The sequence below is a fragment of the Macaca thibetana genome, chromosome 17 (assembly GCF_024542745.1).
Source record: "Macaca thibetana thibetana isolate TM-01 chromosome 17, ASM2454274v1, whole genome shotgun sequence".
NCBI lineage: Eukaryota > Metazoa > Chordata > Mammalia > Primates > Cercopithecidae > Macaca > Macaca thibetana.
In genome coordinates, this window is record NC_065594.1 from 54,169,596 (window position 1) to 54,196,300 (window position 26,705).

The 26,705-nt window shown below is 38.1% G+C and overlaps 1 protein-coding gene and 1 long non-coding RNA gene across 3 annotated transcripts in view; one reads left to right on the forward strand and one right to left on the reverse strand.

Moving 5' to 3' along the window:
* The window catches only part of LOC126940820 (uncharacterized), a 28,172-nt gene extending 20,201 nt beyond the window's left edge, over positions 1-7,971 (forward strand). The window contains exons 4-5 of one of the 2 annotated variants that reach the window (XR_007720928.1): positions 354-1,282; positions 6,881-7,971. This is a non-coding gene — a long non-coding RNA (uncharacterized LOC126940820). Of the gene's footprint in view, positions 1-353 lie in introns of both variants that reach the window. The other variant, XR_007720927.1, reaches the window with a different exon arrangement.
* The window catches only part of KLF12 (KLF transcription factor 12), a 621,954-nt gene that overhangs the window by 572,027 nt on the left and 23,222 nt on the right, over positions 1-26,705 (reverse strand). The window lies entirely within an intron of this gene.

A 26,705-nucleotide genomic window follows, 5' to 3' on the forward strand; every position in this document is an offset into this window, starting at 1 on the left:
ATGAGCCCTTCAACCCACTGGCAAATCAGTAGGGTAAAGCTAGCACTTCAACACATCGGTGGTGGTGGTGGTGAGGGGGTGAGTTTATCAGCATTAAGCTTTTCTTTCATTAGTGGACAACTCTGAGTAGAGTTTGTTTTTAAGATTTTCCTCTCTGTTGCCATGTTGTTTTGGAAATGGCCTACCGTTTGCGGAGACTCACTGTCATTCACTAGTCCCAATTTTAATCACTGTTTGATCTTATATTACACATGAAATGGTAGAAGAATAATTAAATTTTGTGTCACTGTCCCTGAAGACATATTTTCATATATTAATTGCTGATTAATCTTCTACTTTTTTTGTTGTTGCAGTTGTTATTCTGTGACGTCTTCTCTACTTAAGCAGCTCACCCACGAGGCATCCAAAACAGAGAGAAAAAACAGAGTGAACATTTTGCCTTATGGAATTGTCAAAAGTTGCAGTCAAAACACAGGCAAGATTTGGAAGAATCTGTAATGAGTCAGGGCAAGTTTTCCTAGCTATAGAGGCTGGGGAAGGAGAGGGAATTAGAGATTGGCTGTTCCTGGAAACTCTCTGCCTGTACTCCATGACCTGAGTCCCAGGACCTGGAAGCGGCTGGACATCTGAGCTATAGGAGAGACTCGTGCTGCCTTTCTGAGGAGGGCTTGGGAAAACAGCAAGTTTCCTGAATTTTTCCATGGCACAGGATCAGATGAAATGTCATGAATGGTGTCCAGGCCAGTGGACTGAGTTAGCTCCTGAGAGTCCCTGTACTCTCCAGCACGGCACGAGGAGAAGCAGACCATTCTCCCATGCAGCCATAGGAAAATGGTACAAACATGACACCGAAATTCAGCTGACCACAAGAGCTTGATGGTCAGTGCGAGCCAGATGGAGCAGGAACATGTACGGATGGAAAACCTAGATCCAAAGTTCATTCCCCTCTCCTGCTGATGTTCCAGCACATTGCAAGCTTTCCCAGAAACTTAGAGGCAACCTTGGCACAAGGACATGATTTGTTGGAAATTAAGTTTTGTCACCTGGGGGACTGTGAGCTTGATATGGAAATTAATTCAGTTATATAATTATAAAAATGATGTGCTTCCTACACATCTGATTTTGTGAACCCAAATTAGTTTCCATAACACAACTGTATTAACATTTGCCAACCTCTGGTGCAACATTTGTTGTCTTTGTTGCATTTTTCTAGAAGTTTTCAGCTCTAACCCATCTTTCCCTGTTTTATTTTCATTTCTAAATTCTGGTGAGTGGTGTTTTGGTAAGTAGCTATCAGTTATTTTTCTGTCTTACTTGAAAAGTCTTCTCTGTATTAAATAACAAAGGTCACTTAGATAAATATCTTATTATTACCAGAAGGTAGGGAACTGCTTCTCCTATACATTACTTCTATTATCTTTCAATCCAGAAAAAAAAAAAAAACATGGCAAGAGGACAAGTTTTTGAATTTATGAATCATGATTTCTGTGTCTAAAATCTGCTCTTTTGTTAACACTAAGAGCAACTTCCTTCAACGTGGTTCATCTTGGTTTCTTACCGTGTGTGTGTGTGTGTGTGTTAAAACCAAAGTTTCCTATTATTTTTCGAAGGTGTTTGACCCTGCTGGAAGACAGCTATGTATAAGGTGAAATTGGCAGAGAGAAAGGGAAACCGGATCTTATTCCCAGGCCTCCTGTCACCAGCTGTGTGACTTTGCTGAAGTCATTTCTTTCCCCTAAGTCTCGGTTCCCATACCTATAAAGTGAGTGTTCTGCCTGGGTGTCTTTTAGGTCTTTATTAATGTTGAAATATCCTGACTTTATGGGTTCTTATTCACTGTGATGTGGTAACCAAAACAAGCAGAGATTAATAACCCAGGACTCAATAATGTAAAACACAAAAATTGTATTTTTGCAAATTTTTGTAAATGCGGGATCATGTGACAGTATTGGTGTGATCCATAACTCTACATTTAGTGGATAAACAGAATGTAACTTAGAAGCATTATCTTTGTTATCAGGGGAACATGGAGTTGGATGTATATGATGGAGATGGGCAGTTAATTCATAGGTTGAACACCCAATGAGGGAATATCTCTTCATCACTATCTCCAAACACTCCCCACTCTTCCTCAATTTTCTTAGTAACTCACTGCTCAGACTGGGTTTCCCCAGAAGCAGACTATGAGACCAGGATTTGATGCAAGCAGTTTTTTTGGAATCGATCCCAGAAAGACTGATAAGAGAGTAGAGAAGTAACACAGAGAAGTGAAGAAAGCTAATAGAAGGTCCCGGTGCTCTCTCCTGAAAGAGACTGCCGGAGGACTGAGTAGAACATGCCCTAGAGTTGTCCCCCTCTGCTGGGGCAAGAGAACTAGGGTACCGATCAGCTAATTTCCATCCTTCACTGGTTAAGGGCATTAACCTCCCCAAACCTCTGGCGTGTGCCCCAAATAGACCAGGCATGCTTCTGTGGCCAGAGAAAGCCCAAGGGTGGAGAGTCACAGATGCTTGTGGTAGGTAGCAGGTGGTGTGTATGGAAATGGGAATGGGATGCCAAGGGGATTTGGGCAGGGCACCAAGCATCTGCCGCATTACCCTAATCCAGGCAATAACACTCGCAATATCCCAGGGATTCCCCTTGTAGCCTCGAATTCCTCTTATTCTCATTTATTTTGCATTTACCTTCTAGAACATAGTTTCTTAGATAGTAAAGGTCCTACTGACTTTCCTCATTTCTGTGCAACCTCCTTTCCTGCTTAGCTTCTCTTCTGTGGTCAAGCCAATATACACAGAATTTTGCCTTCCATTCTTTGCTAAGGTGTTTCTTCTACTTGGAATCTGTGCCTCAGTCATTTTCACTAATCCATGTCCCTCCCAGTACACAGAATTTTTCACAGAAAACATAGTTAATCCTTTAAAAATATATTTTTAGATTGAATTGCATGCCCCTCTTAGGGTTTCTTTCTTTCCAAATGCCTTTTTTTAATCCCAATTTAAGAATTTCTTTAGCCAGTACTACAACCATGCAGTCCTTGTTCTCTACTTCTTTCCTTTTATCTACTCAATGTTATTAATCTTTTTAGTGTAAACATCAGTGACTCAAGCAAGCCTTTTCTAATCCCCATGATTAGGATGAGTTTTTGTGTTACCTGCTCCAAAAGGTTTGTCCTTTGTAATGCTCACCACATTTCAGGTTTCTGTTCACTATTAGCTATCCAGACACACTTCAAAGGCCATGAGGCCTGATACCATGATTTTGCTGCACTCCTAGACCTGGCCTACTGGTACATAGTAGGCATTGATAAAAATCTACTGGAGCATTGAGTAAATAAACTATGCCATTTGGGACTGATTAACATTTTAAAGAATAATTGATTTTACTTCTTCCAAGCATTTTTCTAGTGAATTTATAAATACATTAAAGGTGGAGGCTGTTTCTCTTGCATCCCCTCTGGAGTGCTATATGCAATGTACCTCATACAGTAGGAGCTTCAAAATGTTAGTAAAGTGAATACACACACACACACACACACACACACACACGGAGGTAACTGCAAGGTCTCAGAGTATACGCTTTGGTAAGAGTTTACTTGGACCATTGGAGCATGCTGTTCTCTCTCACGTGACACATAGCAACAATTCAAATAGAGTAAATCAGGCAGGATACAATGGCTCATACCTCTAATCCCAGTACTTTGGGAGGCTGAGGCAGGAGAATCATTTGAGGCCAGGAGTTAGAGACCAGCCTGGACAACCTAATGAGACACCATTTCTTCAAAAAGCAGAAACATTAGCTGGGTATGGTGGTTCACCTGTAGTTCTAGCTACTTGGGAGACTGAGGTGGGAGGATTGCCTGAGTCCAGGAGTTCGAGGTTATAGTGAGCTATGATTGCCCTACTGCACTCCAACCTGGGTGACAGAGTGAACCACTGTTTCTAAAACAAAATAAAAAAAAAATAAAATGAGTGAATTAATTGCTGGAGAGGTACTAAGTAATAAAATTGGACTTCAAATGGAAAAGCAATAAAAAAAAATAGGTCCTGTGATTTGGAAGAGTAATGAAGGTGCTGAAAATAGACACTAATTGTAAATGTGTAGGATGCTAGGAAAAAAAAAATTTGGGGATATGTGTGCTAATTGGTGTTAATAACAAACATACCAAGAAAAACAAATTGGTTTAAAGAATAAAAAGAAACACAGGATTTGCAGTCATTAATTTTGTAGAAAAATGTAGATGAGAGAAAAAGGAAAAAAGCAAACTAAATTTTTTGAAAACAAGTTCATCAGCATAAGAATGATACAATGGACTTTGGGAACTTAGGGGCAAGAGTGTGAGAGGGTGAGGGAAAAAAGACTAAACACTGGGTACAGTGCTCAGGTGATGGGTGCACCAAAATCTCAGAAATCACCACTAAAGAACTTACCTGTGTAACCAAGCACCACCGGTTCTCCAAAAACTATTGAAATTTTAAAAAAATTAAAAAGAGATCAATATGTATTAAAATATCAGTGACACTTTTGAGAAGACCTAGTGTTTAACAGAATAATATCAATAATCACCGAAGAAAACTATTCTGAAATGTGTTGTGCTTCACTGGTATAACTATAATTAGAGAATAAGCAGAATAGAAGAAAATTATCTTCACATCTATCTATTTTATCTGTTTATGGATGCAATTTCCAAAATACATACGCAGAATTTTTTCTAAACAGAAGCATGAAAATAAAAAAGTATTTCAAAATAAAAGTGCTTTGGCTGAAGCACCTGATAGAGTATGATAGGAAATTTCATTTGCCCATTCTATTCAAACCAAATCGGGTAGAAGCCTGCTGGCTTTTCTTCAATGTTATCTCAAAAACAGAAAAGAAAAAAAAGTATGTGATAAAGTTACAGGCTACATAGGCCATCTTTGAACAACATATAAAGACTGTATATGAACAAACACATACACAACAGATATACATGATTTAGATTTCAGTGTCTTTTAACATTTTCTGCAGACATTTCAAATATATATATATACACACACAAGTATTAACAAGGATACAGAAATCTAGATGTGCCTGATTTTATGTTTTTTTGTGCAGCATTGATTTGCTTTGAAGCCATTTGTCTCTAACATCTTTCTGAAAAAATGTGCACATGCCGACACAAACGTGTGTGTAGTAGTACCCTGGTAAACTCTGTACTTGCTGAATGTTCTTGTACGCTCTTAGCCATCCAGGGCTTCATGACCAAATGAACGTGCCGACCCATTGAGCAAGAACCTACCATGCTGCAAATTCTCACCTTCAGAGAGAGCTGCACTGTGCTGTCCCAAGCTGAGTGTGCTCTGCAGTGTGTGTGGGTCACTGCACTGGGGCCTCTCTTTTTGTCATGTGTTTTGTGGTCTTGTCTACAATTTTGAAAGACTGTGGCTTCCGGAAGGGGTGTAAATAATCAGCTTGCAAGAAAACACAGGTAGAGTATCATGGTTGATGGTAAAATGCATCTTTAATAGTGACTTGAGGTATTTTCAGAGAAATTGTCAAGTAGAATTGAACAAATGAGAGGCGATTAGAGGTATTGTTGATCTTCAACATTGTGAAAGGCACCACTCATAATTGTAGCTGTAGGAGGTTGGATCAATATTTTGTGAATAACGGCTGGAAGAACCGATGGCCTGAGACGTCATAACTTCATGAAATTTGAAGGAAGCACAAAAGCAATTGTCAGTTTTAAATGCTAAGAAAGAATAGCTGTCCCTTAGTATCCATGAGCAACTGGTTCAAGGACCTTCTCTGGATACCAAAATCTGAGGATGCTCAAGTCCTTAATATAAAATGGAGTGGTACTTGCATATAATCTATGCTCATCCTCCTGTGTACTTTAAATCATCTGTAGATTACTTGTAATACCTAATACAATGTAAATGCTATGTAAACAGCTGTTATGCTGTATTGTTTAGGGAGTAACGACAAGAAAGAAAGACTGTACATGTCCAGTACAAACACAATTTTTTCTCGAGTGTTTTTTTTTTGATCCACAGTTGGTTCAATCCCTGAATGTGGAACCCACCGATGTAGAGGGTCAAATGTATTTCCATAGAAGACTTGCATGATCCTGACTCAGGACCTCAGGAAGGCAACCTCTTGGAATAATAGTATATATATATATATCACAGAGTCTCAAATGTTATTGACAAATATGCATTCATAATTTTTTTACCTGGTTCTCAGTCAGTGTGCATAATTCATAATATTTTAAAAGGTTGAAAATACAGTTGAAAATAAGATAAAATTCAGTAAAAATACCAAATGTCACCCTCAGAGCTAAATACTTTCTAACAGCTCCAAGACATAAAAGGAAAGGAATGTTCAAATTGATGAACATTATTAAAGACAAGGACATTTTCATTTATAAAAGAGAGAAAGTATTTAAAGTAAGTTCTTTATACTTCTAACTAAAATGCTTTTCATTTTTAACTCATATAGCTATGTAAAAAATAATGTAATGCTCCTTGTACACATCTTTTTACTTATAGTAGCCTTGAGAAAAATTACACATAGGTAGTTTAACTTGCTCAAACCCATCAAAAATTAAGGGAAATTGAAGAAAACAGTATTAAGGATTTTATTCACATTTAAGTTGCTATTGCATGCAGCAAGAGATTAAAGGAACCATAAGATAAAGACTCTGACTTCTGTGAGTATATGCCCCAGTAGAAGAGCATATAGAATTGGGTTTGAAATCATTGCTTTTTAAAGTATTTGTCAGCTTACTTGTGACACTCAACCTGTTACTCTCATCCAATAATATGGTACTAATATTTATCTGTCTATAGCCTTCTCCACACTTCTTGTAAGATACTGAGTTTAATTTTCTCTTCTCATTCAGAGCAAGCTAATGGGAGTCAAGGATGAACAGAAATTCCCTCTGCAGCTGAGGCAGGAGAATTGCTTAGACCCAGGAGATGGAGTTTGCAATGAGCCAAGATCTTGCCACTGCATTCCAGCCTGGCGACAGAGCAAGACTCCGTCTCAAAAAAAAGTTTCCTCTGTCTATCGCATCACCTCAAGTCTGGTTATGACGCTATACTAAGCTAGTACGATACTCCATGGATTCTTGACCACTTAAAAATCTCGTCCTTCAGGCCTTTTATTGATTTTGGAGTATATAATAAATATCCTTCAATTATTTTGGGTGCTTTATAGCCAGGTTTGTTTTTTTTCTAGGCAGCCACAATCTTGACTAGTATGAAAGTTGGTTCCAGGAGCAGATTATATACCAGATCTCAGGGAAAAGGCGGAAGTCTGGGATTGTACTTGGCATAATTAGGGTTAAAAGCAGTGAAAATGCAGTTGTGTCAGTGATTGAAGGATGACAGACTGTGGTAAGCAACGACAAAACGGTTAACTTTCCTGTCATCATTTGGAATCTAGTGCAGATTGAAGATCAGGCTTTGGGTATAAATTTGCTGATGTTGAACAACAGCTGAAAAAAATTAACTGGGCATGTGAGGGGCTGCTTTTAGACATAATAAGTGGCTTGGATTAAAAAAAGAATGACAATTTCAAATATTAAATTCTTGGGTCACAAACTGAAGCTTAGAGAACTTTACCTGATGATGCTAGCAGAATATTTGGACTCTTAAAGCTGTAGAGATGAGGTATCCAAAAAATCAATACAAAGGTTAGTCTTGGGTTTCCAAGTTAACACATTATTTGTCCCCTCTTCAGCTTCTTTGGTGAGAGTTAAAATATTAAATGGGACAGAGTGACATTCTGAATATTAAAATAGGGATATATGGGAGGATTTGAAGGACTTGAAATAGCCACAAAACCCAATTTTTTTAAGCTTCCCTTGCCAGTTGATGCATTCAAAATAGCTCAGGTAAAAACCCTTTTCTTTGTTGTAAGAGGCAGTCCTTCCCATTCTTAAGCCAGTTCTCTTCAGATCCTAACCCTCTTCCCCCCATTTTCATTTCAAATTGGTAACTGAAGTTGGATTTCAGCATACTAATTTATGTTGTCAAACTTTGTAATAGTTTAATACAAAAAAATACAAAATAAATATACTTAACAATTTGTATAATAAAATACCTAGGGGAAAATATGTCTTATTAAATTCCAAACATGCTTAACCAAAAAGTGAATAAATGTAGTTTTAGGTTAGTCTATTTTTTTTTTCGTATAGTGCAATTATCTGGATTCACTGAGAGGGCAAGGTATTTTTAATACAGGAAGCTGTATAGATTATTGATCATGCTAAAGAAAATTAAGATGCCATAAATTATTTACAATAGTACCTAGAAAGAAATAAAATGACTGAATTTAAAACATGAATCTCATCTACTTCCTATGTTGCCTAAGTAGACATAGATGACCATCTTTTTGCTAAGACCTTGAGAAACACTTCAGTGAGGGAACTACTAGTACCTACAAAAATGTGATTGTGGCTTCTCTTGTCAGTTGGGGATATTGATGGGAGGGACTGATATTGAAATAGTCTGTCTGATTACAATGGAGATTGGAAAGATCCTATGATTGAGAAGGGCAGGTGCAGAAGTCAGGCACTTAACCTCCAGAGGCTAGTTATTTGTGCTTTCCCTAATAGAGACACATAGATATTTAACACTGATTTATTGATCATGGAGTCTATAGATCTGAGATATATAGGCAACTCACAAAGTTCCTAATAAATTTGCATAAAATCACCATGTCTCAGGATAAAGCTTACCAAAAGAAAGAGTCATTACCTTATTTCTAGACCTGTGGTCATTTTCTGGTGTAAGTATATTCTGAAGAAAAGAATATAAGTAGACCTTTCAGTTGTTTTAAGATAATGGCTCTCAAATTACACATTTCTAATATAGAAAAATGGCACTGTGGTTCAATGGTCAGACTAGAAATGTATTATGTTCAGGTAATAAATAGAGTCTTGACCCAAGCCCATCTCACTGTAGGCATACAGGGACCTACAGACACATCCTCTTCTCTTTCCCTTCATTTCCTGTGTGTTCTTGGAAAAGATATTTTAGGCAATTGGCTAAATACTCACATTTACTTCTTAACTCAGGAATAAGAGTTGTTATGAAAGGAAAGAACAAGGATGGAAGTCCTGGATCTTACCTTCCTTACTAAAAGAAAAAAACAAGAGCAGTAGGATATTCCCATAGAATCTGAGAGATTAGTGCTACCATCAATGACTGAAATGGTAGGTTGTGGTCATTTCTATCGCAGCTCCATTTAACTCTCCAATTAGGTTGATGGGGAAGACAGATGGGTCTTGGAGAATGAGTGTGGATTATTGTAAGCTTAATTAGGTGGTGCCTCCAAGTGCAGCTGCTGTTCCAGATGTTGTCTCCTCACTAACTCATATCAACAGAGCTCCCGGCAATCAGTCCAGGCTGCAGTGCAATCAACTCTACCTGGCAGCCCATATGATCCAGCAGATCCAATGAAGCTTGAAGAGTTTGTAGCAGATTGGGATGCTTTATGGAGCTGCAGTAGTAAATTCACAGTCAAGACCTCTAATGTCATTAAAAAAAATAAAAGTTATGACCTCTCCAGCAACTAACTAGTCCTATTTTGAGAAACAACTCTTGAAATTCTACTGGACCTTGGTAGAGACTAAATGCCTGGCATTATGATCTGAATTTCCCATTATGAACCGATCATAAGCTCATTCGCTAAAAAGTAAAGTGAGGAATCCACAGCAGTACTCCATCAAGTGAAATCCACACATTCCCATGCGCCTGCACACACACACACACACACACACACACACAGAGGAATGGTTCCAAGCCAATCTTAAATGCATATGTTAAATCGTACAAGGAGGATTGTCATCTTCCTGGGTATCATCCTGCTACCCCGCTGCTCTCTCTCAACCCCAATGGCCTCATGGAGGGATTCCTGTGACTAGTTAGTAGCCTGAGATGCCAGATAAATCAATAAATGGATAGATATGTAGATAGATAGATAACTCTGGGTTTACAGATGCTTCTTCCCAATTTCCTGGGGCCAGCATTGGTGGACTTATAGTAAGGGATTGTACTTCTTAATTCAATGCTGGTCCTAAAGGGAAGTAAACCTGTTGTCTAATTTGCCTGGAAGAAGTCATAGATTGAGTTAAGTAATAACAAAAACCAGTGGGTAATGATTAATAATTTGAGCAGGTAGTCAGAAACTTAGAAGTAATGACTATTTTGGTAGAGGGTAGTGGATATCTTTTTCCATCTGAATGCTCTCAGAGTGGAAAAATATTAATGTAGTATATGAATGCTTATTAAGAGTCTCTTCAGGTTCAGGATATGATAACCCATTCTCTAGATGTCAGTCAGTCTCCTTGCCCATTCTCTTCATGCTTGCATAAAGATCTCATGAATTACGTAGCAATGGTGATAGTGAAACCCATTGTGTTGGACTGAATGATGGTGCCCAAAAGATATGCCCACATCCTAATCCCCAGAATCTGTGAATATGACCTTATTTGAGAAACAGCCTTTACAGGTCTAATAAAGTTAAGGAATTTGAGACAAGGTCACCTGGATTTCCTGAGTAGCTACTAAATCCATCGAAAAGTACCCTTATAAGAGATGGAACAATAGCCAAGATGTGGAAGCAAACTAAGTGTCCATCAACGGATGAATAGTGGTATATATACAGGATGGAATATTATTCAGCCACAGAAAAGAAAACCCTGTCATTCATGGAAACATGGATGAGCCTGGAGCTCATTATGTGAAGTGCAAAAAGCTAGGTACAGAAAGACAAATATTATATGTTCTCACTCATATGTGGGACCTTTGAAAGTTGATCTCATGGAGGTAGAGAGTACAATCATGGTTACTGCAGGCTGGAAAGCATAGTGGGAAGGAGGGATGAAGAGAAGTTGGTTAATGGGTGCTAAATTATGGTTATAGAGAAGAAATATGTTCTAGTGTTAGCACAGTCATGTGACTATGGTTAGCAACAATTTATTGTATGGTTAAAAATATCTAGAAGAGAAGATTAGGGCTCTAAATATGAATAAATGATAAATGTTTTAGGTGGTGGATACCCCAATTACCCTGATTTGATTACTACATAGTATATGCATATATTAAAATATCACATGTACATCCAAATGTGTACAATTATTATGTGTTAATTTTCTTAAAAAGAGGCAGTGGAGGAGAAGAGAGACACAGAGAAGGCCATGTGAAAAGATGGAGGCAGGATTGGAGTTATGTAGTCAAAAACTGCAGGATACCTGGGGTCACTAGAAGCTGAAAGAAGCAAGAAAGGAGATTCCCCTAGAGTCTTCAGGAGGAACAAGGTCCTACTGATGTCTTGATTCTGACTTCTGGACCCCAGAACTGTGAGAGAATGGATTTTTGTTGTTTTAAGATACTGAGTTTACGGCAATTTGTTACAACAGCCAAATGGACAAATATACTAAGGAGAGACTTCTCTATATTATTTTGCTATCACTAATGCTGAGGGCTCAATTTTTCCAGTAGAATCATTAGTCCACTTTTAGCTAAGGAGCTAGAACCTGGGTGGGACTTTGGGCAAGGTGATTACTTTTTTTAGTGGGACATCAAGTATTTGTGCCAACTGAAAAACACCTTAAGGATATGGACTGGATTTATTTTTTCTGCCTATTGTATTTCTAGAAGCACTGTTAATTATGAACTTAACAGATACCTTTTAGCTCATCAGAATATGTCGTCCAACATTTCTCTGGCCATGAAATTGTTATTTTGTGAGTGAAATCAGGTAATGTGCTGCTGGTCATGGGATAATTGGTTTTATCATGTACCCTGTTATCCCAGAGCAGCTAACTTACAGCATTGGAGGATCTCTTACAGTTTCGTTTAGGAGATCTCCTTATGAGATTGGAAAGCCTGTTCAGGAGAGCAGCATATGGAATGATTTCTCTCAGAGATAGACAATATGTGAGTCTGGAGAAGAAGGATGATAGAAAATTTGATGCTTTTCAGGTTACAGCTCATAATGTGCCCTAGAAATTGTGCTAACTCCAAACACTTCTGGCTTAGAGGATTTAGTAAGCAAGAGATGAATGCATCCACCAGGCATTGTAACAAGGGTTCTTTTGAGTTAGAAGCTGAGACAGCTATTTGGTCTTTTTAGGTTCTTCACCATGAGTTGAATATACTAAAAAGAGGGATTATAGTGCTGTCTGGGGTGATTAATCCTGACACTGAAGAAAAATAGAGTTGCGAGTTCACAGTGGAGGCAGAAAGGAGAATGGACAGAATCAACTGAGACAGAAGTGGGGTTGGGGAAGATCTTTGCATTGCCAAGTACAGCAATAAATTAAAAATGGCTTAAAGGTGACTTTAGTTGTATACAGTAGGATCATCTAAGACTTAGAATTCTCAGGAATAAAGGTTTGGATTATCCCAGAGCTAATGTTATTCAACCAGTTTTTGTGCTGGCTGATGGCAAAGGGGACACAAAATGAAGGAGTGAGGAAGGTATATTTGTCTTCATGATTTTTCATAAGCAAGAAGTGTAGTCACTTCTATATTATTTTACTTGCTCTGTCTCTATCTCTCTTTGTATATAGTTACATATTTAAGTAATCTACCTTTTATTTCCTGCTCAATTATACCACTATTTCATATAGAGCATATTGAGTTCACAGGCTGAACAATATTTATGTGTGATGGAGGCAAAATTAGAGAAGAATAGGTCGTAACTAAAGAGCCAACACGTGTATTTAGATTTGTATATAATGGGACTCTGGATGGTCTCCTTGTTGCAGGAGTAAAAAAATGTGTTTCAATTATGTAAGAGACGATATCATTATATTTGGCAGAAACAGATTTTTGAGAGAAGGATATATACAGATTTTAATTAGTGAAAGAGTTATAGTTTAGGGGTATTTGTCATATTTTTGCTGCCCAGGAACTCAAGTTCCTATGTGATAGGAATTCTATTATTTCAAGCAAGATCCTTACTTCCACCTTAGAAGTCCACGTGGCATAAATGTTCGTCTTTCTCATGAGCTAGTGTGTGTGTGTGTGGTCTAAATTTGGATAATGAGCCACTCATGCAAGGGATTTTGAATGTGGGAGAAGTGACACAAAGAATCTAGACAATATCTGGTCATTTTGAGGTGACATTAGTGTTGTTGGTACTCAGTGTACACAGTGCTATCTGCTGTTTGTGGTAATCTCAGTGGAGAGTTCCAGGGAAGTCTTTGGAGGTGGCAGTCATGTCCTAAGATAACCATTCCAGTGGAGAGGTCTTGACTGTAACTCTGGTTCCTACTAATTTCCTGAGCCTGGTTCTTCAGTACTGTATAACATAACACTTGGTTGGCCTTTGTCCTGTTTACTAGGGGGAGCCTCTAAACCCTTGGAATTCTCTGAGTAATAGGAGTGTCTTTTTTTTCATGATGAGCCATTCAGATCACACCTGATAGTGTATGCTAACAAGGTGATTCATGGCAGACTCCTAGGTCATTTATACTAATGAGATGACTCAGGATTGGGCTGGCCGTGTCAAAAAGACGAATCAGATGAATAGAGGGTTAGGGCTTTGCTCGATATGGTATCATACCAACCTCCTAACATCCAATGAGGTAAAAGGAGCTGGAGATTTAGTTCTGTCATATGACTGATGATTCAACCCATGATGCTACATAGAGAAAACTCAATAAAAGCTGTGGACACTGAAAGCCTAAGTGAACTTTCCTGATTGGCAATCACACATCATTGTGCTGCAAGTGTGAAGCATCCTGAGGACACGGAAGCTTTGTGTTTGGAAAACTTTGTGTTTGGGACCTCCCAAACCTTGACCATCAATATACATCTCTTCATTTAGCTGTACAGTTTTGTAATCTTTGTAACAAAAAAATGATCGTAACACTTTCCTGAGTTCTGTGAGTTGTTCTGTGAGCAAATTATTGAGGGTGTAGTGGGAATCTCCAAAATTGTAGCTGGTTGAGTAGATGTGCAGGTAGACTGGGAACCCTGGAGCTTGGGGTTGGTATCTGAAGTCAGGGGAGTGTCATGGACTATGCACTTAATCTGTGAGATTTGACCTCACTCTGGGTAGTTAGGATTAGAATTGCATTGGGTCTGGCTTTCCTGTCAATTCTGTGAGCCATTTGATATTCCAGTAAATTCCCTATTTGCTTAGGTTAGTTAGAGCAGCAGTCCTCAATCCTCAGGCTGGGTACCGGTTCATGGCCTGTTAGAAACTGGGCAGCACAGAAGAAGGTGAGTGGTGGTTGAGTGTGCATTACTGCCTGAGCTCTGCCTCCTGTCAGATCAGCAGCGGCACTAGATTCTCATAAGAGCACAAACCCTATTGTGAACCGCGCATGTGAAAAATCTAGGTTGAGCATTCCTTATGAGACTCTAACTAATGCCTGGTGGTCTGTGGTGAAACAGTTTCATCCCAAAACCATCCCTCCCACCCTGTCCATGGAAAAATTGTCTTCCACAAAACCAGTCCCTGGTGCCAAAAAGATTGGGGACTGCTAAATTAGAGTAACTTTCTGTTGTCTGCAATCAACATAAAGCTTAAGGAGGAAAAGGGCAATTATGCTTAAGCATTAGTAGAAACTAAGAATAAGCCTTGGATATTAATATGAGCTCTCTAATTCCCTAATTTTCTCTTCTTCCTTAAGCAAACTTATGACCAATAGACAGTAAAAAAGTAAAAAAATGGAAGGACCTTTTTTATATCATAGTGGAAGACATTTGTAAGGCAGAAGAGCCTCTTAAAAAAAGAATGACTCTGTTGCATCTACACTTTAATTTTTAGTCCAAAGAAAAGTCACTTTCTCAATGATAAACACATCTTCCTAAAATATATTTGTTTGTTTATTAAAAATTTCATATCCAGCTTTTGCCAACTATATCTATCAGTTAAAGATATATTGGACTACTAGCCACAGGAAACACTAAATACAGTGGCATAAAAAGGGATCAGTTTTTCTCTCACATAACAAAAGTGTGAGGGTAGGCAAGCCAGGTATGGTATACACAGTGTCATCAGAGATCCAGGCTTCTCTTTCCCCTCAAATGTTTGTTGTCATCCTCATGATTTCAGGATGGCTCTTTGCCCCATGGGTATGGAGACCAGACTCTAGCTAGCAAGAAGGGTGAAGGGCAAGGGGCAAAGAGCTCACGCCAGTGGAGTCAGCTCTTTATAAAAAATTTTTTGAAAACTCCTTCAGTGACTTGTATTTGCAATCTATTGGCAAGAATTGTGTTTCTTGACCAGCCCTAGCTGCAAGGGAGTCTGACAAAATAGCTTATTATTTATTTATTTATTTTTTGCTGTACATATTGCCATCATAAATAAAAATCAGGGTTGTAAAGAAAACTGGAACATTTTTTTCTTTAACTTCTAATGTGCTACTTATAATTACTCTTGTCATATAAATTGCTCTCTAGTCTGGGACTTATACTTCTACCAATTTAACAGTTGATTTCAAGATTAATAGTCAATTTAGTAAGTATTTATATGTGTAAAGGCTAAACATACATGTGGAATAAAGTTAAGACTTCCCTGATGTTCCTTTCTTGGAAATTCCTGCGATAGTCACTTTCTTGGATTGTCATTGAAGAGGAAAGTTAAAATATCTGGGAGGTTGGTGTAGCAAAGCTTAAAAATAATTGTATAGATTGAGAAGCCACAGCATTACTGAGTCAAACGTAAATGTTACAAGTTGTATGATAGTTGTCATATTAAAGTCTTTGAGAAGAGAATATGTCTACACAAGAGGGCCTGAGATAAGATTTCGGACATTAGGTTTGAAGCTATGGAAAGAAGGATCAGTGTCAGGTGGTAACACATACCTAGGAGGGGACTAGGCAGAATGCCATAGAACATTTATAGAACATGAGAACAAAGCGCTGAAAGAAACAAGAATAAATTCTTCATCCACTAGGGAGGGAAAAATAAAGGAAATTTTGAAAAGTAAAATCTTAAATATTTAGAAGTAGGCTATACATCTGGAAGGGAGAGTGAGTGATCTAAAGAATATTTTCAGGGTGGAGTTTAGGAAACTCAAGAAATATCATTTTCCTGAAGCCAAGGAGGGGTCTGATTTGTAGACAGAAAAGACCTTGGTATGCTAGGTACCTGGTATTCTGAATGAGATAAACCAGGTTGTGTCCAAGGAATAAAAGTAAAAGCTTAAAAAGAATAGACCAGCTGTAAAGGCAAGGACCTAAGGAGAAACTACATTGCTTTAAAATAAATTAAGCGAACTGGGTCAAATGGGCTGTGGAAACCACAAACGCTGTCTTCTTTTCCTTTTGGTAGGGGTGTGCTCTACTAGCATCCTTTCAAATAGCGCTCATTTTAGTTTTTCCTTTTACTGCTTGGAAAAATCTAAACATAGAAATAATCGCTAAGAAGTCATTACAGAATTCCTTATTTTGTGACATATAGTTATGATGCAACTAGAGAAACAATGCCAGATTTTGTTTGTTTGAAAAATGAGGATATTTGAAGTTTATTGAATATGAAAATGTGATTCTTTAAGCTGTAAATAATACAGTAATATCCCTTCTAATTTCCATATAAGCAATTTATATTCTTTTCTCCTTAGGCTCATTTGTTCCTTTGGTAAGTGTATCTGTGCTGCCTTGAAAAATGATTAGAATTGACTTAATGTTAATCTATTCCTGTAATAGTCTTTACATCTAGCTTTTTTTTTTTTTTGAGCATGTACAAATCTTTTTTCCATATTTGTGAAGTTTTCTCTTTATATTAGAACTTTGCAATGGTTGTGTGCAATTCTGTTATACTCTAATAGAATTGTGCTTAATATTTGCTGTAATCTTAGTCTGCAATAGTCAGTAAAAATATCATAATAAAATTAATAATCATAATAAACCCGAATGAGTTATGCAAACTAGAAAGCTTGTTTCTACTGTAATTGAGAAGTGCACTTGGAATATTTTTGACTTTTTAGAGGGTTGATAAATTGGTTTCAGACTCACAGCTTTCTGGGAAAAGCCAAGATCACCCAAAGGAGTTCAAATAGTACAAGGATTATGTAATGCATGGCAGCTGGTGGGTTGAAGACAGTCTTCCACCCTGATTCTTACTGAGAAACCTATTTCATTTGGGTAATAAAGAATAATTCTAAGTATTATTTTAATGAGATGAAGGGACAGTTACTCTAATATGAACCCATGCCACACAATGCACAAATTCAGTGATCAAACATCATAGTGTAATTAAAAATAGAAGACTGGCACATGAACTTAAGACACCAAACTCTGCTTCTTGAGGCATGCACCGAAAATCATCTTAATTTGATAAAAATCTATTCTCCAGGAAAGTCCTCCAGGGAATGTGATTATGCCACCTCCTTCTTCACCCAATACCAATGTTTACAAATCTTCTTGTAAGGAAATACTTTTCTTATATTTAACCTAAATCCCTATGTGGAAGCTTAAGCCCACTACTTCCTCTCCTAGCCTTAGTGAAGATGCAATACAGCTGCCACTTCCAGATGGCACTTAAAAAAAAAAGACCTAAGGCTTATTTACATATAATCAGCTCATAAGTCTCCTTTCTCTATCCTCATCAACAAGAGAAAAATATTGCAGTGCTTCTTCTTACATTACTTATTACCGCTAAGATCGCACATTACCATTTTATTATATTTTGTAGTTAAATCTTTCCACCTGTTCCTAATTATTTCCTTATGACCAATTTTCAGAAGTGAAATTCCTGGGTCAAAAGGTAAGCATATTTTAAATATTTTTACTCATATTGCCAACTTACTCTTGACCAAAATTGTACTTATTTATGAATCTAGTGACTGTGTGGGGAAAAAGAAAGAAGTCTTTCTTCTCACTCATGACAATGTTGTATATTACCATTCTTTTTGTGTTTGCTAGTTTGGTGGCTCATTACTTTGTTTTTCACTTGTCTTTTTTTTTAAATTGAAGTTGAATATTTTTCATGCATGTTGGCGATCTGTCTTTATGCATGCGTAAGCATTTTCTTTGCCATTCCTTTACCCATTGTTACATTGTTATTTCTCTTACATGTCATAGCTTTTCATAGGAAATAAATCATACCTTGGCACATGTTGCCAATATATTTCTTCCACTTCGTCAATTTTTTAAATTCCATTTGCCATATTTGGATGTTTTTAATTTTTATGTGGTAAAATTTATTAATCAGTGATTTGTGAGTCTTGATTAAGGAGCCTGTTTACACCCCAAGATTACAGACGCAGTTGTATTTTCTTTCTTAGTATTTCCATACTTTTAGTGAAGCAAGGCACTGAGAAGGTGACATTTGAGCAAAGATCTGAAGGAGATACAGAGAAAGCCATGTGCAGATTTTGGGGGAAATTGTTCAAAGCAAAGCTAACCACAAATATGAAAGCCTTGTAATTTGAACTTTTTGTGTTGTTTGCAGACCAGTAAGGAGGCCAGTGTGGGTGAGGTGGAGTGATTGGCGGAGCAGAGCAGTACAAAATGAAGTCAGGTAGGAAATATATGTCACGTTATTTAGGCTTTTCAACGTCACTATGAATCCTTTACTCTGAGAGATACGGGAAACCATTGGGAGGTTTTAAGCAAAGAAGTCATGTGACCTGAATATAATTATAATTCTAATTATAATTCTATATTCTGTTATAGTCTAACTAGTTGCTTTCAAATTACATGTTGAATAATCGAATTTTTCCTAGAGATAGAAGCTTGCTTTTAAAAATGCAACTTGCATAAATTATTAAATTCTTATGTAGAGTTAATATATGTGTTGAATTTTCACCTTGCTTGCTTTAGTCTCCAGAATTTTTCTTGCGTAAATACAGTGCGGTTTAATTATTGTATCTTAAAGTATATTTAAAATGTAATTGGACAGATTCCTTGTTACTACTTCTTTATCAAGACTTTCCTACCTCTTTTTGGATATTTTTGTTTGTATATAACCTTTTTTTTTTCTAGACACAGGGTCTCACTCTGTTGCCTGCAATCAGACTATAGGTGCACACCATTATGTCTGTCTGTCTTTCCCTCTCTTTCTTTCTTTCTTTCTTTCTTTCTTTCTTTCTTTCTTTCTTTCTTTCTTTCTTTCTTTCTTTCTTTCTTCTTCCTTCCTTCCTTCCTTCCTTCCTTCCTTCCTTCCTTCCTTCCTTCCTTCCTTTCTTTCTTTCTTTCTTTCTTTCTTTCTTTCTTTTCTTTCTTTCTTTTTCTTTCTCTCTCTCTCTTTCTTTCTCTCTCTTTCTTTCTTCGTTTGCTCTATTACTTTTATTTATTTCTTATTTTTACTTTACTTTAAGTTCTGGGATATATATATACAGAACATGCAGGTTTGTTACATAGATAGACATGTGCCATGGTGGTTTGCTGCACCCATCAACCTGTCATCTAGGTTTTAAGCCCTGCATGGATTAAGTATTTGTCCTAATGCTCTCCCTCCCCTTGCCCCCTACTCTCCAACAGGCCCCAGTGTGTGATGTTCCCCTGCCTGTGTCCATGTGTTCTCATTGTTCAACTCCCACTTACGAGTGAGAATATGTGGTGCTCGGTTTTTTGTTCCTGTGTTAGCTTGCTGAGAATGATATACCTGGCTAATTTCTATTTTTTTTTTTTTTTTTGTACAGATGGGTCTCGCTATGCTGCACAAGCTGATCTTCAACCCCTGGCTTCAAGCAATCCTTCTACCTTGGCCTCCCAAAGTCATATAAATTGTAATATGATCAAATTTGAAAAAATTCCATTCACTTTGGGGGCTTGGATAAATTATGCACATTATTTTGAACAGGAATTGAAATACATACCATAACATCTTCCAGTAATGAAGCCTTATTTATTTAGTAAAGTTTTATAATTTACCACATCTAAATTTTGCACATTTCTTCTTATTTTATAAGTTTATTCTGTGGTTTGAAGATACCTCAGTATTTACCTTAACCTGATTTCAGCTTATAAAAAGTAAGTTGTCTTCCTAATAAGCCTTCCTACAAATGACTTGTGTTTTTCTATATAGGGTACAGGACAGGCAAATCTTCATCTTGTTTAACCCAGTTGGTTTGACTCAGCCAAACCCATCTATCAGGCTATTCCATTTTAATTCTCTTTCAGTTCTCTTCATACTTGAACCTAGTCTTTTGTTCTTATGGCTTTACCTTTAACTCCTGCTTTCAGAGTTAGCTGATTATCTTTTGCTTGCAAAAGATGATTGGAGAAGCAAAGTTCTTTCATGTCTGAAAAATAAAGTGACTCTATAAGTTTCAGGTACCCACTGCTGTCCGCTGATTTGGCAGGATCTTCTGGAAGATGTCCATGGTAGTGCCCTTGATGGGCCTCTGGTATGTTTCTCGGTCTACTCTCCTTGAATCAGGTTCATCTGTTTCTGTCTTGGGATCTGCCAATAGCCTGATGGCCTTGGCCTTTCAAATCTCATTCAATCTCATTCTTGTTCTCCTCTTGCTCTCTATTCTCTTTCACTATCAAAGGATTATATTATACATTTCTTCACATTGCCATCCACACTGTAGTTATTGCTTTCATTTTGGGAGGCTACTGGATCACCTCATCTCTGCACTTTCTCTTCTGCCACTACATTTTTCTTGAGTTTGTTGGTCTAAATAGGTACCTGGTGGAATGCACATGGTCCATATCACGTTTGACCACATTTGTGAAGTATTCTTGACCTGCCCAACAGGATGTGGCTCCTCCCTCATTCAGACTCTTGTAAATCTCTTTTTGTTTTCCCTGGTAGTCATGGTATTCCCTTCTGTACTATTCAGTAAGTGTTTAATGTCATGTGCCAGTTACTAGACTAGATACTGAGAATACAAAAATGAATAAGAGAGAGCTGCCATCAGGGATACCAGAGTGGGCAGAGAGGCATGTGAAAATAACTTAGTATTATATGGAAATAAACATGGCTCAGGGGCAGTAATCATAAAGCAATTATAGATTATTTCCCAGAGCCCCTTACAATGAACTCTTTAGGGCTATCCCTTCCCCTTTCCCTGGATGAAAATTTAGGCAGGAACTGCGACTTTTAAAATTTGTTCTTAGGGCACAAAACTCTCTCTCTCAATTTAGTAATTAGAATGTCTTGTCTCATGGGATGTCACAAGGTCAGTCTTGCTGTCCAGTTGAGGCATCTCCCATAGGTGCTCAGACACATTTCAGGTTGGAAGCCTGAGCCCAAAGGATGGAGAATAGATGGCTTTTTCCTCTCTGCCAAGCACATCTACCCTTCCACATGCTCCTATTAGTGAAATTTTCTTTTCCCTTCATGGTCAGAGCTGATGGGAGAAGGGTAGTAGGAGAGATAGATTGGGGCAAGCTACACCTTACATGCCTGGTACTAGTGTGGGTTGGGTGGTGCTGTTCTCTGGTCCTGATGTGTGTTTAATCTGGATGTGTTCTCTTACAGGTGCTCTCACAGGTTCTTTGAGACCTCCACCAACCTCTGGCTTCCCAACTTTCCCAGCATCCCCTCCCTTGCCCCAACCAATTTCTGATGATTTCTATTTCTATTTGGGTTGATTATTTCCTGCTCCCTCAGCCCTAGGAATCTAGTGACAGCTGCCAGTTTATCTCTGGTGAGGTCTATTCCTACTTCAGGTAGCTTTCTGGATCAGGATCTAAGATGACCAGAAACAACAGTTTTTTCACTTATTAGGCCATATCTGGCCCAGTGGAAACTTTCATACATTCATTGCCAACATACCCCTCTCCTTATCTACATCTAAATTCTTGGTCTACATACTGATTCCAATTCAGCAACAACTCTCTTTCCTTCTTCCATAAGGGAACCTGTCAGCCCAGGTTTTACATTTTAGGTTTTCCAAGCAAGATCAAGGCACCAGTCCACAGTGCCCTCCAAACAGGCAAGGACACATATTAAATCCTTGTGGTTGTTCCTTAAAAACACTCTCTTTTAACTTGAGACAGAGGGTGAGGACCACATTGCACTCCGATAGCTGTCTCCAAAAATCCTCCTCAATCTCTACCCACCCTTTTCTCACCTCTTCCTAACTTTTTAAAGGAGGGCTATTATCTCAGAAGCTGCAAAATTAATTTTCTGCCATGGGATATTTTTCAAATCTCACTTTGAAATGTAGCATCTATTATTTTCATGCCTCAGCCAAAACAGAGAGAGGATCTCATTTCAATATACAGTTATATAATTAGTGTCACTGTTAAGAACACTAATTAAGGAACTGTTAAGGAATGTTGATTCTCTGGCTCCTCGTATTCAATAAGAAGGTACCCTACCTCTTTCCATGGTGGGGAGATGACTTTGGCTACTTTTGCCAGGAAGAGGTAATACATCTTTTCCTATAGTTACCCAGGAAGCTCTGGCAGTATCAACTCTAGTGAAACTGGAGACAGCCCATATCCTTTGGCTACATCCATGTACTAGTGGGTCATATTACTCTGCCCAAACCGGTTCTAGACTCATTCTTTTCCTCTTGGACATATCTGTCCTTAAAATCCCATGGGGCAGAGTCTCTTCCATCATAGCACTGGGATATTAAACCATAATGGGAGATTGGAAACCCCACTGTGCACTTTAATTTAGTTGATGCTAGACAGCTCTGTCTAAAGGTAATGCATTTGGCTCTGATCCTTGTGTTGAGACGCTTTGCCTTCTATCCTGAATGTAAAGCATTTTACATTCTGACTTCTATGACTTCCACCCTAAATGGAAGAAATGTTATGTAACCCCCAAAACTAACCATGCACATTGGTAAAGTGTGGTTTAACTTTTGGTGGGTAAGAAATTTTTTTTTTTTTTCTGCACAACAGTTTAGTATCTCTCACAGTGGTTTGAAATAAATTCTGTTGCCTTTTTTTTAGTCATAAGTGCTCTTTGAGGAATATATTAAGGGCTAAACTTAATCCAGCACAGTAAAGTGTTGAACTTAATCAGCACATTAAGCACAGTGATGGGAACATCAGTTCTGTAACCAATGAACAAAATAGTAAAAGACACGTCAGTTTGGGAGTGTAGCCTGAACAAAAACCATGTGGTACAGGAAAACACATCAGGAGGTTGTCCCATAGTGGACTCAATAGAGAAAGAGCATGGAGTACATAATGAACATTGTCAAGTGTTGCTAAACTGGTTTGATTTGAGATTTTAAGGACCCTCAAGCTCCATGTTAAAAAGCTTTCACTTATTCTCACAGGCACAGAGGATCTAAGTCTTGGGCAAATATATGAGAGAAGGTGAAGTCTCTAAGAGCGGAGGAATGCACAAGAATGTTATCTTAAGCACAGAGGACCAGAAGTGTTGAATATCTTTGGTCTGGACAATGGGGCAAGGAATAGATTTGAGTAATGTTTCTTGTTAGCAGCTTCTGTAGGATATCCTTAGGGTTGCAAATGGGCTTACAAACCTTCCTTTTAAAATTTATCCTGAGTGGTTGGTGAGCATATTAATAATTGCTATCATCTATTAAATTCTATTGTCATATAAATAATTACCAATCCTCACAACAATGCTGCAAGCCAGTCTTGTATCTCCTTTAAAGATTAGGACACAGTTGCTCAGAGAAGTTAAGAAACATGTCCAGGCTGGGCACGGTGGCTCAAGCCTGTAATCCCAGCACTTTGGGAGGCCGAGACGGGCGGATCACGAGGTCAGGAGATCGAGACCATCCTGGCGAACACGGTGAAACCCCGTCTCTATTAAAAAATACAAAAAAATTAGCCGGGCGAGGTGGCAGGCGCCTGTAGTCCCAGCTACTCGGGAGGCTGAGGCAGGAGAATGGCGTGAACCCGAGAAGCGGAGCTTGCAGTGAGCTGAGATCCGGCCACTGCACTCCAGCCCGGGCGGCAGAGAGAGACTCCGTCTCAAAAAAAAAAAAAAAAAAAAAAAAAAAAAAACATGTCCAAGTTTCCAAAAGTATAACTGCAACCTGATATGGTCTAATGTTCTTTTGACCAGTTTTGTCCCTGCTACGCCGAATACAGAAGTCCCTGAAACCACTGGAAACAGGTTAAACTTAAATCTGTTCCTTAGACTTCTGGTTAAAGGTGTGGTCAGGGAAGTGACCTTACCTGAGTTACCCTTAAACAATATAAAAATATACACTGGAAATGCACACATCTATACACGGATTGTTTCTCATGGTGGTGAAAACTGTTCAACTTTGGGGGTAGTCAGGGAGGCTAATGAAAGAGACGCAATGGGGAAAGACATCTTAGGATCAAAACATGATCTCTGGTCACATTCCCTGGTTTTCTGCAAGTTGGTGGTAGAAAGTACCCTCGTGGATGGGGTCAGACCTAATAGTGAAAGAACCTTTGGTTTTCAGCCACCCTGTGAAAATCACAGCAAAGATTGTTTTGTGAACTCTCCTATCTACCCTTTTCCCTAACAGATGAAGTGTATGTAGAAACCACACCACACTCACCCATTTTTTTTTTTTTTTTTTTTTTTTTTTTTTTTTTGCCAAGGCCTGCGCCATAAAAACTGAGAAAAAAGGAGGAAAACCAAAATAAATATTAACCTTATCTGGAGCCACAATCAGCCACTACTTTTGATATGTCTGATACTCTCTCCCACAACTACTTTACAGTGGGGTGAAAACTATTTGTAATCCATTACTAATGGGTTCTTATGCTTCTCCTAGACTTCTGTCTCTCATGGTCTTGTATATAATATCTATACTTTGTTGTATTTTATTTTTCTGCACATTTTTCTTTCCATCTTCCCCCCTTTAGATCTCATTTTGAAAAGAATAATTTTTAAAACTCTTCTCTATTTTTTTTTAAAAATATTATCGTCAGGCACCCACACACTATTTCTTACCACGCTTCATGAGTTGTTCTGGTAGAAATTACACTTGCAGGGAATGTATTGGCCCTCCCTGCTGGGATGATGAAGTAGTTTTGCACTGACTGTCATCAGAGACAAAGGTGAAATGTTATTCCTGTCCCTCTTTCCCGCAAAACCTTGAGGAGACAAGAATTAAGACTTGAAGAATGTTAAAGTATTTTGGTGTGATAAGTGTGGATGCAAGGTATTTAAAAAATTAGATATGGCATAGTTATTAATCAAAGAAAACCAGTTCTTAGAGAAATAGGAATAAAGTAAGTACTAGGGTATATATTTTATTGTAAGGTACATTAATTGCTTTTAACTATATCAAAACTATAAACACATTTTAAAAATCAGTTAGAATCTAAGTTTAGAAACAGATAAATATTTTCTTCTGTCAAGGTAATGGAATAAGACTATAGAATGAATAGCATCAAAATATGTACAAATTCAGTGGCTCACATAAATCATATTTTGATCTATGTGCTTGGTTACAAGGCATTCTCCAGTTTGGAAGATTGTTGCAATCTTCTCTGTGGGTGTGGGGTGGGCATTTTTCTTGCACAGTAATTCAATATCTCTCACAACAGTTTGAAATAAATGGAAACTTTGTTGACATTTTCTTCAGTTAGATGTAAAATTGTTTCTACTAACCATTGCTAGCTTCTGTAAGGGAGATTTCCTTGGAAATTCTTATCGGAGAGGGCTCCCTTCTGCATTCACAAATAATATCCTTTTCCTCAGGAGCACCTTCAGAAGCACAGCTCAGCCCCCAGACACCAGGGATCATCGGAAAGTTCAGCTCAGTCAACCTTAGTAAGGTCAGTCAATTACCGGAGGAGGTTAGGGGACGGTGGGAGTGGGACTTGCAATTTAACCATAGCCCTAGCAAGTATGACTCAGTTTCTAGTGGCAACGAGCTCCATTCTCCTCTGTGGGGCAGCTTCATAATTAAATGTTAAAATAAAAGTGCTTTTCTATGAAGGAAAGCATGTTTTCCTTCCCAAATTCTAATTTAATATTTGTCTTCAGAGCCCACAGCTTAGTAGAAAATTCAGTCTTAAGATTCTGCACACTTAAGCAGGTAGTATGTGATTAAGATGATGACTTGGTTCCAAGACTTTTAAATCCAGTCCTCTTCCTTGCCACATACATGGTTTATGAATCTTAGCGATTGGATCTATGTATTTCCTCCATGTTAATACCACACACTATTTTCAGTGTTTTCTGTGGATTCACCCTGCAGGGGTGGGAACTGAGAGGATGAAGCCTGTTAATGGTCTGAAGTTCCCTAGGGCTACAGGGTGATGATGTTAAGATCTTTTCACACCAGCATGGTCTCAGTGTGATGGGGACGCCTCTCCTGAGAGGCTGTGTGATGGAAATTCAGATATATGGGTGACTGCACAACAGCATGTGCAGAAAAGGAAATATGGAAATAATAACTTCAGGGAAGAAGAAAGAGCAAACCAAGGAATAGAAATGAACCAAAGAATCAAAACTGAATAGAAAGGGTAATGAAATAGGGATGGGTATCAGAGGTTGGGGACCTCCATTATGGTTTCAGTTCTATTAATGAATGCTGTGTGACTCAGGGCAAGACACTTAACTTCTCTGAGTCTCAGATTCCCCCCTGGTTATATACTGGCTATATGATTCATGAAGTATTTTGTGATTCTAACCTCCAAGTATTCTATTTTCTCTGTGCTCATATTTTGATTTTCAATATGTTGATAGATTTTATTATAGCAAAACACAAATGTGTCTCAATTCTTTATGACATATTGTAAGGATTGAGCAAGAATGTTAGTTAAAAAGTGTCCAAAAAAGACATAAAATTCACAATATTTCTCTACCTTAAAAACGAACAATATGCACATTAGTTTCCAACCCACCAAATTGGAGAAACCAGAGGAAATGTA